Genomic DNA, 10,642 nt, shown 5'->3' on the forward strand with positions numbered 1-10,642 from the left:
AAATCTTATTATAAATTGTACAACAGGAAGATCAATTGACCATTGAATATGCTTTGAGGCATCCGTATTTTACACAGCATATAGCACAATGATATACATACGTACAACGGGTACTTTTTCCCACCCTTCACCACTATAAATTATACATTATTTTCCGTATAAGCTATAACATAGGCTGCATTCAATGTTGGTGTTTTTGTTTATACGAATTTAGTAAAAAGAACGTATGTTGATATAATGCTACAGTATAATATATTTTTTAAAAAGTTATGTAGGATGATGTGACAGTTTAGAGTATACTTGAGATAACTTAACTGAAAAATCTATTCGACTCGGTTTCTTTTCTAGCCGGATTTTTTGGTTGATCAGTTATTCAGTCTGCTTTCATCTGTTTACAGGTTCATGGTTTTTGAGGCGAACTTGTCAATTGTCAATACGTGTAGCTCTGTTGTGTTTTTATGTTGTTTTTCATGATTTTATTGCAACTTAAAATTGATGTTTATAGGTTGTATATGTATGCATATATTTAGATTCTTGATAATAAATTGGTAGAATAATGAAGTGGTACACAGTGGCGAAGCCAGGATTTTAGAGGGTTGGTGTCACCAAATAAAATTGAAATATATCGAGTCATAAAATTTAACATCCAAACGATATCTAACTATAAAAAAAACTCAAATTATTGTCATACATAAATGTCCCCTACGATCTTTCATTTGCAAATAACCATCCATAATTGTTTTATTAACACTAACAAGTGTTTCTCTTTCTATAGCACCCAAAAAACAACCGTTTAGAAATTCATCATTCATCCGATTACGTAAAACACTAAAAACACACTCACATGCTCGCTAAAAACATCGCCTCGCCCCTCAAAGATAATCAACTTTATGAGTCGTCAATTATTTAAATTAGTTAATAATATATAACTTGTTATAATGGGAGATTCCTTTAATGGGTTTTAAATGTTATTATCGATACTTTCAAATACTATATATAGATTCAATTGGGAAAATTTGATATCAATTGAAACCGACGCATACTCAGAAGTTTCATTTAGATCAATTTTCATACGGAGTATATTATATTATAATCATATGTGGCCCAAATATAGTTGATGGGGTCACCTCCAAAATATCCCCATTTTTTACATTAGATGGGCTGTTTGTGTGTGAAGTCATGGATAATTGGTTGGTGTCACGTGTCCACACTCTTATGTGTGTGGCTCCGCCTCTGGTGGTACAGGTGCAGTGTAGTGAATTGTTGATGTAGACGATCTTGGACCTTAGATTAAACGTTGTATCTAGATTAAAGGCGGAAAACAATAACCTAGAGTGAATCGAATACTAGTTTCACTTTGGGATCAATCTAACCAATGAAATATTGATAGAATCGACGCCTAGATGAGTGTATTCGGTTGGGGTATGGTCTGGGACAATGATCACAGCAATAAACGACGGCTAGAGGGTGTAGGGTGTGTAACATAACAATGATACCCAAAACCCGTATTTATATATAATCACAGTGACCATCGGCCGGTGGTCTGGGACCTACGGCCGATGGTGATAGTCCCTCGACCGATGGTCTCTACCATCGGTCGATGGTCTGAGCAGCCAACCAAACTGCTCGAACCATTTCACGTCATTATATTAAACAATCCAAACACAATGTATTAATGACGTAGTCCTTACACGATTGAAATAGAAAATACAATACGAATAGAACTTATTACAAAATAGAACTCGGGATTATGCACCAACAAACTCCCCCTAAGACCTAGTTCTATATCAAAAAAATCTTCAGTCGTCATTCAATTCATTCGTACGGATCGATCACCATATTGTTCAAGTAACATAACTTAGCTACTTTCACATACTGTTCAGCCTGCACCTTATTCTCGCGTCGATAGAGCATACGATTATAATACAACGTAAAAATATCAGCATCGGTACAGTTTCGCAGCCAAATCGGATCCAATACACGAATGCATTCAATATCATTTTCATTCACCTTATCAAGCACAATCACAGCTTCTTCTGAACGATCATCATAAAACCACCATCTGAACCTCTGACTCCAATTTTGCGGCAGCTTCTTCAACGGTACCTTCTTCATAGTCTTTGCCCGCTTGTACTTTACAATTCTTCGAGATTCACCAGTTCTAGGATTAACTTTGTAACTAATCCTAGGAAACTGTGGCCTAAAACCTTCCCAATTCGGAGAATTAAAAGTAATTCGGATCTTCTTCACCAGTAATGAAGATCGATCGTTCATTCCACAATACAACATCCTTAACCTGACAATCTGCATTAGCTCAAAGTACGGTAGTGACTTGAATTCGTGTCCATGTTTAAAGTAATCAACACTAAATTCTCGTTTAACCGCAAACATGTTGAATTCCTCAATATAAGCCCAGGCTAAAATTCTTCCTTTTGCACTCTTTCTCAGATTTATCATCTTCAAATACTTCGGTTCAAGCTTCGGCTTCTCACAATACTTTCTAATTCTCAGAATATCTCTCCAATCAACTTCTAACTTCTCAGTTCGTTCCTTATGATATTTGATTGGCAAAAATCCTTCAGGCAAGACTTCAGTTCGTTCCTTCTCTTTACACTTTCGATCCAAAACCTCATCATTTGTTCTAAACAATTCCTCAAAACCAGGAAGATCTTCATTTTTATCATTTCGATATGTAGGAAAATCTTCATGAGTAACATCTTCAACCAGACCATCAACATCTCTAACACTCATATCCTCAGTAATCTCTGGACCAAAGGATTCATCCTCAGATGGAGAATCGCCGGACTGTGCGTCAGCTACTTTAGCTTCCTCTTGCTCTAGATGCACCAGTTCGTCCAGCTCTTCTCTAGAGAGGTTGTGAGGGATCTCTCCCTCTTCTAGTTCATCATAAACAACAGAATGCTTGAGCTCATCCTGTTTAGAAAAGAAATCACTAAAACTATAATCAATTTTAAGAGGAATTACTGACAGTGCAGTAGCATGTGAAGAACCAGGAGCCTCCATCATTCTGTTATCCGGCTCATCTTCTGTAATCTCAATCAAATCAAACTTTTCTTCCCAGGCAGACACCTTTGCAATAGCTGAAGCAGCCAACTCTCTAGCTTGTGCCGCCTCTCTCTTTGCCTCAGTTAATAACAACGATTGATCACCAACCTTCTTCTGCAACAGATCAACTTGCATAGATAACCTATCAACATCCTCAGATTTAACTCTGTTCTCCTCTGTCAGCTTCTCAAACTTTTCATCCATTTCCTTTTTCATTCTCAAATTATCAGCCATGGCTTGAACATATAGATCGTTCAAATTACGAAGAGTCGAGGAACCAACACCTCCTTCTGTTCCAGCATGAGGAGGAGCATCAGGAGTAGGAGTTGAAACTGTCTCTTGAGACACTTGTTGTACCACGGGCGGTGATTGATGAGCTGATTGGGTTTGTTGTAGTGGAGGTTGTTGTCCTTGAGTTTGTGAAGGTTGAGTACCCTGAGTAGCACCAGTAGCAAATCCACCTGGATTCTTGTAAACAAATCTAAACCTCTTCTTCGGTCTCAACTTTGTAGACACCTGTGAACCCTCATCTTCAACCATTCTTCTTCGTTCACCTCTCAGAGCTTCCTCAGCACCAACATTCGGATTAACATCGCCTAAATCATCAACTAAACCACCAGTACCTGAACCACCTGCAACTTGATTATTCACGGGTTGATCGACTTCTTCATCACTGTTTGCCACCACAAAATCAGGTTCTCGATCAGATAAGCTATTATCATTTCTCCACTTCTTCCCTCGAGGACACTGATAATTCTCTCTCGCAAGATGACACACAAGCTTGCCATCACTAGCACTCTTCTTCTGATTCAGTCGATTGAAAGTAAGATCTGTCATATGCTTCAACTCAATGATATCTTTCTTCAATCTTGGCAAGTCAACAGTTTGACGATTGATCATAATCTGTAGGAACCTCGGATAAATCAAATACAACCGACTTGTCACATTCTCCACTAGCATATCAAAGATAACTCCCGAGAAATTGAAATCAGCTTTCAAAACAAACGCTGCAAACATTCCCTGATAGATCTCACTAAGTTCATCAAACCCGCCTTGTAATGGACTCAAAAATTTAGCCACAACCAGTGACAAGTATCTATACGGTGGAGTGAACCCACTTCTCTTGATGGTAGCTCGAGTAATGTCACCAGTATACTTACACCTTAACATACACCCTGTAATCTTGGTCTTAGACAGCTTCTTGGGCATGTCCTCATCATCCTCAAATACGAATGTGTTACGAATCATGTCCTCAGAAATCTTTATCTCTTGATCACATACAGAACTCACGATCACTTTTCGATCATCTATAGTCTCAACTCTTGCATTTTTACAGAATTCTCTCTGATGAGAATAATACGCAGTACAAGGCATAGATATAGCACCAAAGATTCGAGAACGCTTTAAGAACTCAATCACTCCCTTGTATTTGCCAGCATTAGGACCCTTATCACTTAAACAAGCAGTCAAGTTAGAACCACTGCAGGCTTTCAATCCTGGAAGATCAACTGATTCTGGTCCACCTGATGATTCAGTCTCAGATCCAAGTGCTACCTGTTCTTGATCTATCTGAACACCTGACATGATTAACAATAACTGCAAACACAATTTCAAATCAGCATCATATATTCATGACTTATTAGATATCACAGTTTGATCATCACATAATATATTACATTATTTAGACTAATAGAACAAGATCACGGTTACACGATTACATGTCCAAAGTAGGATTATTACAGACATAGAACATTGTATCAATGCTAACAAGCTAGCATCATCGAATTGCATATCAAGCTAAAAATACATAATAACAAAACAAACCCAGAAACATAGATTCAGAATCATTCATCTCATAATGGGATTCTCTGGCACTAGCTTTTCTTCATGTTGAATCACACCAAGTTTCTCAAACAAGTTATGCAATAAAGCTGCATGTGAAAATAGTTCTTCCATCTCAAGAAAATCTTTCATCACATGAATGAGAAAGTGGCCCATATTCACTTGAATACCCTCTAGTAGGCAATACAAAAGCGTAGCTTCAGTGCCAGACAACAGATTATCTCCTTCTTTCCTAAATGTCACATTCCTTTTGATGATTCTCAAGTGTATCTCATGTTGTTGTGAGACATCTTCATCACTAATCTCAACCCTACCACCATTAACTCCTTTCCCTGGCTTGCATAACCTTGCAATAATGTCAGACAGTTTGAATCTGTTGAGAATCTTTCTTAGATCTTTGCTAGGATACAGTATTTTAACCCCAGTGTGAGGAACATTCAACAGGTTTGAGAATTCCTCCAAAGTCCACTTATACTGTAGGTCAAATACCTGAGTGCACAAACTTCTTTTTACTATCTTCTAGGGCAACATTGGCATAAAATTCGCACAGTAATTCATGACAGAAGTAATCCCCGATGTCTAAGAAAGCTTGACACCCAATCTGTTCCCAAGGACTATAGGTCTGTCGAGTCGCAATGACCTTTTGTTCCACTAAGATGGGTCATCCACTAGCTAGAATTCTCCTACGGTCGATGTTAAACATCCATTGCCCAACAAAGGAACCACCTTACATTCTAATACAGACTACAAGCACTAGCATTAGATATGCATAACAAATATTATCAGAAACCTAAAATTCATTCAGATTTAAGCATAAAAACCCACCATCGGTCCAATTAAATTACCATCAGTCGATGGACTGGACCATCGGTTCGATGGTCTAGACCTACGGCAGTTGGTCTAAAACACATCAACAAACTGATCAACTGAAGACCTACGGCCGAGTGTAGAGTCACACGGCCGAGTGTAAGACACCATCGGTCGATGGTCAGAGACCATTGACCGGAGGTAGTTCATCAGATCTGTTTCTTTAAATCATTCAATTTGATCAATCCGTTGTTTCTGGTTCGAATCTTGGTCATAATAGCTGCTAAAGGGGCCGATTAACACATATACATCAATAATTTCAACAGATAACTCACATAAATCACTCGATTGACAGTTTATACTTTGAACACAAAATTTACGATTTAAACTAAATGAAATCGAGTTAGATTACCTCGTTTACGGCGCTAGAATCACAAAGAAAAGATGCACAAAACACACGAACGAAAACTCCTTTCTCTTTCACTTAAAAATCGATGTAAATATCTCCTAAATTACACAAAGTGACTGACCCGATCGACTTTGGGCCCTTTTATACTCTGTCAGTGACCATCGTCTGATGGTCAACGGCCTCGGCCCGATGGTCAAGACACTCGGTCGAGTGTCCAAGTCCTTCGGCCGGAGGTAATTATAGTCAGCCGGTGGTCTTGACTTTGGAAAAATTTTAAAACACAACACTTTTCAAATTCAAACTACACCTTCTCTCTCACATTCACTCCCCCTGGGACTGATCTCCACAGTATAAATCAAACACGCTTTGTTTTTTTAAGCTTGAAACAACTTGTTTTCAAGATTAACGAAGAACATAAGATTCCTTTCACATTATGTAGTGACCCGAACTTTTCCATGTTTATATATATTAATTGAGATTGATATTTACATGACTAAATGTTTCCAACATGTTAAGCAATCAAACTTATTAAGACTTGATTAAATGAAATAAGTTTCATATAGACAATTGATCACCCAAGTTGACCGGCGATTCACGAACGTTACAAATTTGTAAAAACTACATGTTGTGGTATATATATATATATATATATATATATATATATATATATATATATATATATATATATATATATATATGGTTGACATGAGATTATGATGAGTAAGTATCTCACTAAGTATATTAACAATATGTGATATACATAAGAAATGAGATTACTAAGTTAAGAAACTCGAAATGATATATATAACGATTATCGTTATGATAACGTCTGCTAAATACATATGTATCATATTAAGATATTGATAAACTATATTTAACATGATAAAATGATATTTAAATATATCATTAAGTGTGTTAACAATGAACTACATATGTAAAAACAAGACTACTAACTCAAGAATTACGAAACGAGACTTATATGTAACGATTATCGTTGTAATGATATTTTAATGTATATATCATATTAAAAGATATTCATACATCATAATATCATGATAATATAATAATTTAACATGTCATTTGATATAATAAACATTGGGTTAACAACATTAATTGAGATCGTTAACTTAAAGGTTTCAAAACAACACTTACATGTAACGACTAACGAAGACTTAACGACTCCATTAGAATGTATATACATGTTGTGTTTTGATATGTATTCTTACACTTTTGAAAGACTTCAAGACACATATCAAAGTACTTCTACTTAACAAAAATGCTTACAATTACATCCTCGTTCAGTTTCATCAACAATTCTACTCGTATGCACCCGTATTTGTACTCGTACAATACACAGCTTTTAGATGTATGTACTATTGGTATATACACTCCAATGATTAGCTCTTAGCAGCCCATGTGAGTCACCTAACACATGTGGGAACCATCATTTGGCAACTAGCATGAAATATCTCATAAAATTATAAAAATATTAGTAATTATTCATGACTTATTTACATGAAAACAAAATTACATATCCTTTATATCTAATCCATATACCAACGACCAAAAACACCTACAAACACTTTCATTCTTCAATTTTATTCATCTAATTGATCTCTCTCAAGTTCCATCTTCAAGTTCTAAGTGTTCTTCATAAATTCCATAAGTATAGTTTCATAAAAATCAAGAATACTACCAAGTTTGCAAGTTTACTTCCAAGCTTTCTAATCCATTCCAAGTAATCATCTAAGATCAAGGAACCTTTGTTATTTACAGTAGGTTATCTTTCTAATTCAAGGTAATATTCATATTCAAACTTTGATTCAATTTCTACAACTATAACAATCTTATTTCGAGTGAAAATCTTACTTGAACTGTTTTCGTGTCATGATTCTGCTTCAAGAAATTTCAAGCCATCCAAGGATCCTTTGAAGCTAGATCCATTTTTCTCATTTCCAGTAGTTTTATCCAGAAAACTTGAGGTAGTAATGATGTTCATAACATCATTCGATTCATACATATAAAGCTATCTTATTCGAAGGTTTAAACTTGTAATCACTAGAACATAGTTTAGTTAATTCTAAACTTGTTCGCAAACAAAAGTTAATTCTTCTAACTTGACTTTTAAAATTAACTAAAAACATGTTCTATATCTATATGATATGCTAACTTAATGATTTAAAACCTGGAAACACGATGAACACCATAAAATCGGATATACGCTGTCGTAGTGAAACAGGGGGCTGTTTTGGTTTGGATAATTAAAAACTATGATAAACTTTGATTTAAAAGTTGTTCTTATGGAAAAATGATTTTTCATATGAACATGAAACTATATCTAAAAATCTTGGTTAAACTCAAAGTGAAAGTATGTTTTTCAAAATGGTCATCAAGATGTCGTTCTTTCGACGGAAATGACTACCTCTTTAGTAATTGACATGTAACTTAAATTTCCGACTATAAACCTATACTTTTTCTGTTTGGATTCTTAAATTAGAGTTCAATATGAAACCATAGCAATTTGATTCACTCAAAACGGATTTAAAATGAAAAAGTTATGGGTAAAACAAGATTGGATATTTTTGATCTTTTTAGCTACGGGAAATGTTTAACAAATCTATACAAATCATATCCTAGCTAACTTATATTGTATACATGTATTCTAATATATTATGTAATCTTAGGATACCATAGACACGTATACAAATGTTTTGACATATCATATCGACCCATGTATATATATTATTTGGAACAACCATAGACACTCTATATGCAGTAATGTTGGAGTCAGCTATACAGGGTTGAGGTTGATTCCAAAAATATATATACTTTGAGTTGTGATCTAGCCTGAGACGTGTATACACTGGGTCGTGGATTGATTCAAGATAATATATATATAGATTTATTTCTGTACATCTAACTGTGGACAACTAGTTGTAGATTACTAACGAGGACAGCTGACTTAATACACTCAAATCTTTAAAACATAATAAAAATGGTTGTAATTATATTTTGATCATACTTTGATATATATGTACATATTTGTATAGGTTCACGAATCGATCCGTGGCCAAGTCTTATTTTCGAGGAAGGAAATATCTGTGAAAGTGAGTTATAGTCCCACTTTTAAAATCTAATATTTTTGAGATGAGAATACATGTTGATTTTATAAATGATTTACAAAATAGACAAAAGTACGTGAAACTACATTCTATGGTTGAATTATTGAAATCGAATATGCCCCTTTTTATTAAGTCTGGTAATCTAAGAATTAGGGAACAGACACCCTAATTGACGCGAATCCTAAAGATAGATCTATTGGGCCTAACAAACCCCATTCAAAGTACCGGATGCTTTAGTACTTCGAAATTTATATCATATCCGACGGGTGTCCCAGAATGACGGGGATATTCTTATATATGCATCTTGTTAATGTCGGTTACCAGGTGTTCACCATATGAATGATTTTTATCTCTATGTATGGGATGTGTATTGAAATATGAAATCTTGTGGTCTATTGTTACGATTTGATATATATAGGTTAAACCTATAACTCACCAATATTTTTGTTGAAGTTTAAAGGATGTTTATTCTCAGGTGAATATTAAGAGCTTCTGCTGTTGCATACTAAAATAAGACAAGATTTGGAGTCCATGTTTGTAAGATATTGTGTAAAAACTGCATTCAAGAAACATATGTCGATGTAATATATTTCTATTGTAAACCATTATGTAATGGTCGTGTGTAAACAGTATATTTTAGATTATCATTATTTGATAATCTACGTAATGTTTTTAAAACCTTTATTGATAAAATAAAGGTTATGGTTGTTTTAAAAATGAATGCAGTCTTTGAAAAACGTCTCATATAGAGGTCAAAACCTCGCAACGAAATTAATTAATATAGAACGTTTATAATCAATATGAACGGGACATTTCAGTTGGTATCAGAGCGTTGGTCTTAGAGAACCAGAAAAATTTGCATTAGTGTGTCTTATCGAGTTTGTTAGGATGCATTAGTGAGTCTAGACTTCGACCGTGTTTTCTTTAAAAATGATTGCTTAACATTTTTGTTGGAAACTATATATTATTAACATGTGATGTGCAGCGGGGTGTATATAAAATAGTTATTAATTTTAGCAGAAAATACTATTAAATACGATACAATTTTACACAAGATATTTATTTATTTAGAGAATGGATATACTTAAACCTTGCTACAACACTTATAGGCAGTGTACCTAATCGTACAGTAGTGTAGTTTTTAGTAAGTCCGGTTCGTTCCACAGGGAAATCTTTAAACAAAGCTTAACGCTATATTAGTTTACTTTTATAAAAATACAAATACATATATATAAGTAATATTATTATTATAAAGGGGGGGTTTTTACCGTTTAATGACCGGTTTGTCGATTTTAAAACTTTAGTCGCAGTTAAAACCTAATGTAAAATATTAAATAAATAAAAGACTTAATTTTAAGCGTAAAGTAAATAACGATAATGAAATTGCGAATAATAA

This window comes from Rutidosis leptorrhynchoides, chromosome 3 (assembly GCF_046630445.1).
Source record: "Rutidosis leptorrhynchoides isolate AG116_Rl617_1_P2 chromosome 3, CSIRO_AGI_Rlap_v1, whole genome shotgun sequence".
NCBI classification, from domain to species: Eukaryota; Viridiplantae; Streptophyta; class Magnoliopsida; order Asterales; family Asteraceae; genus Rutidosis; species Rutidosis leptorrhynchoides.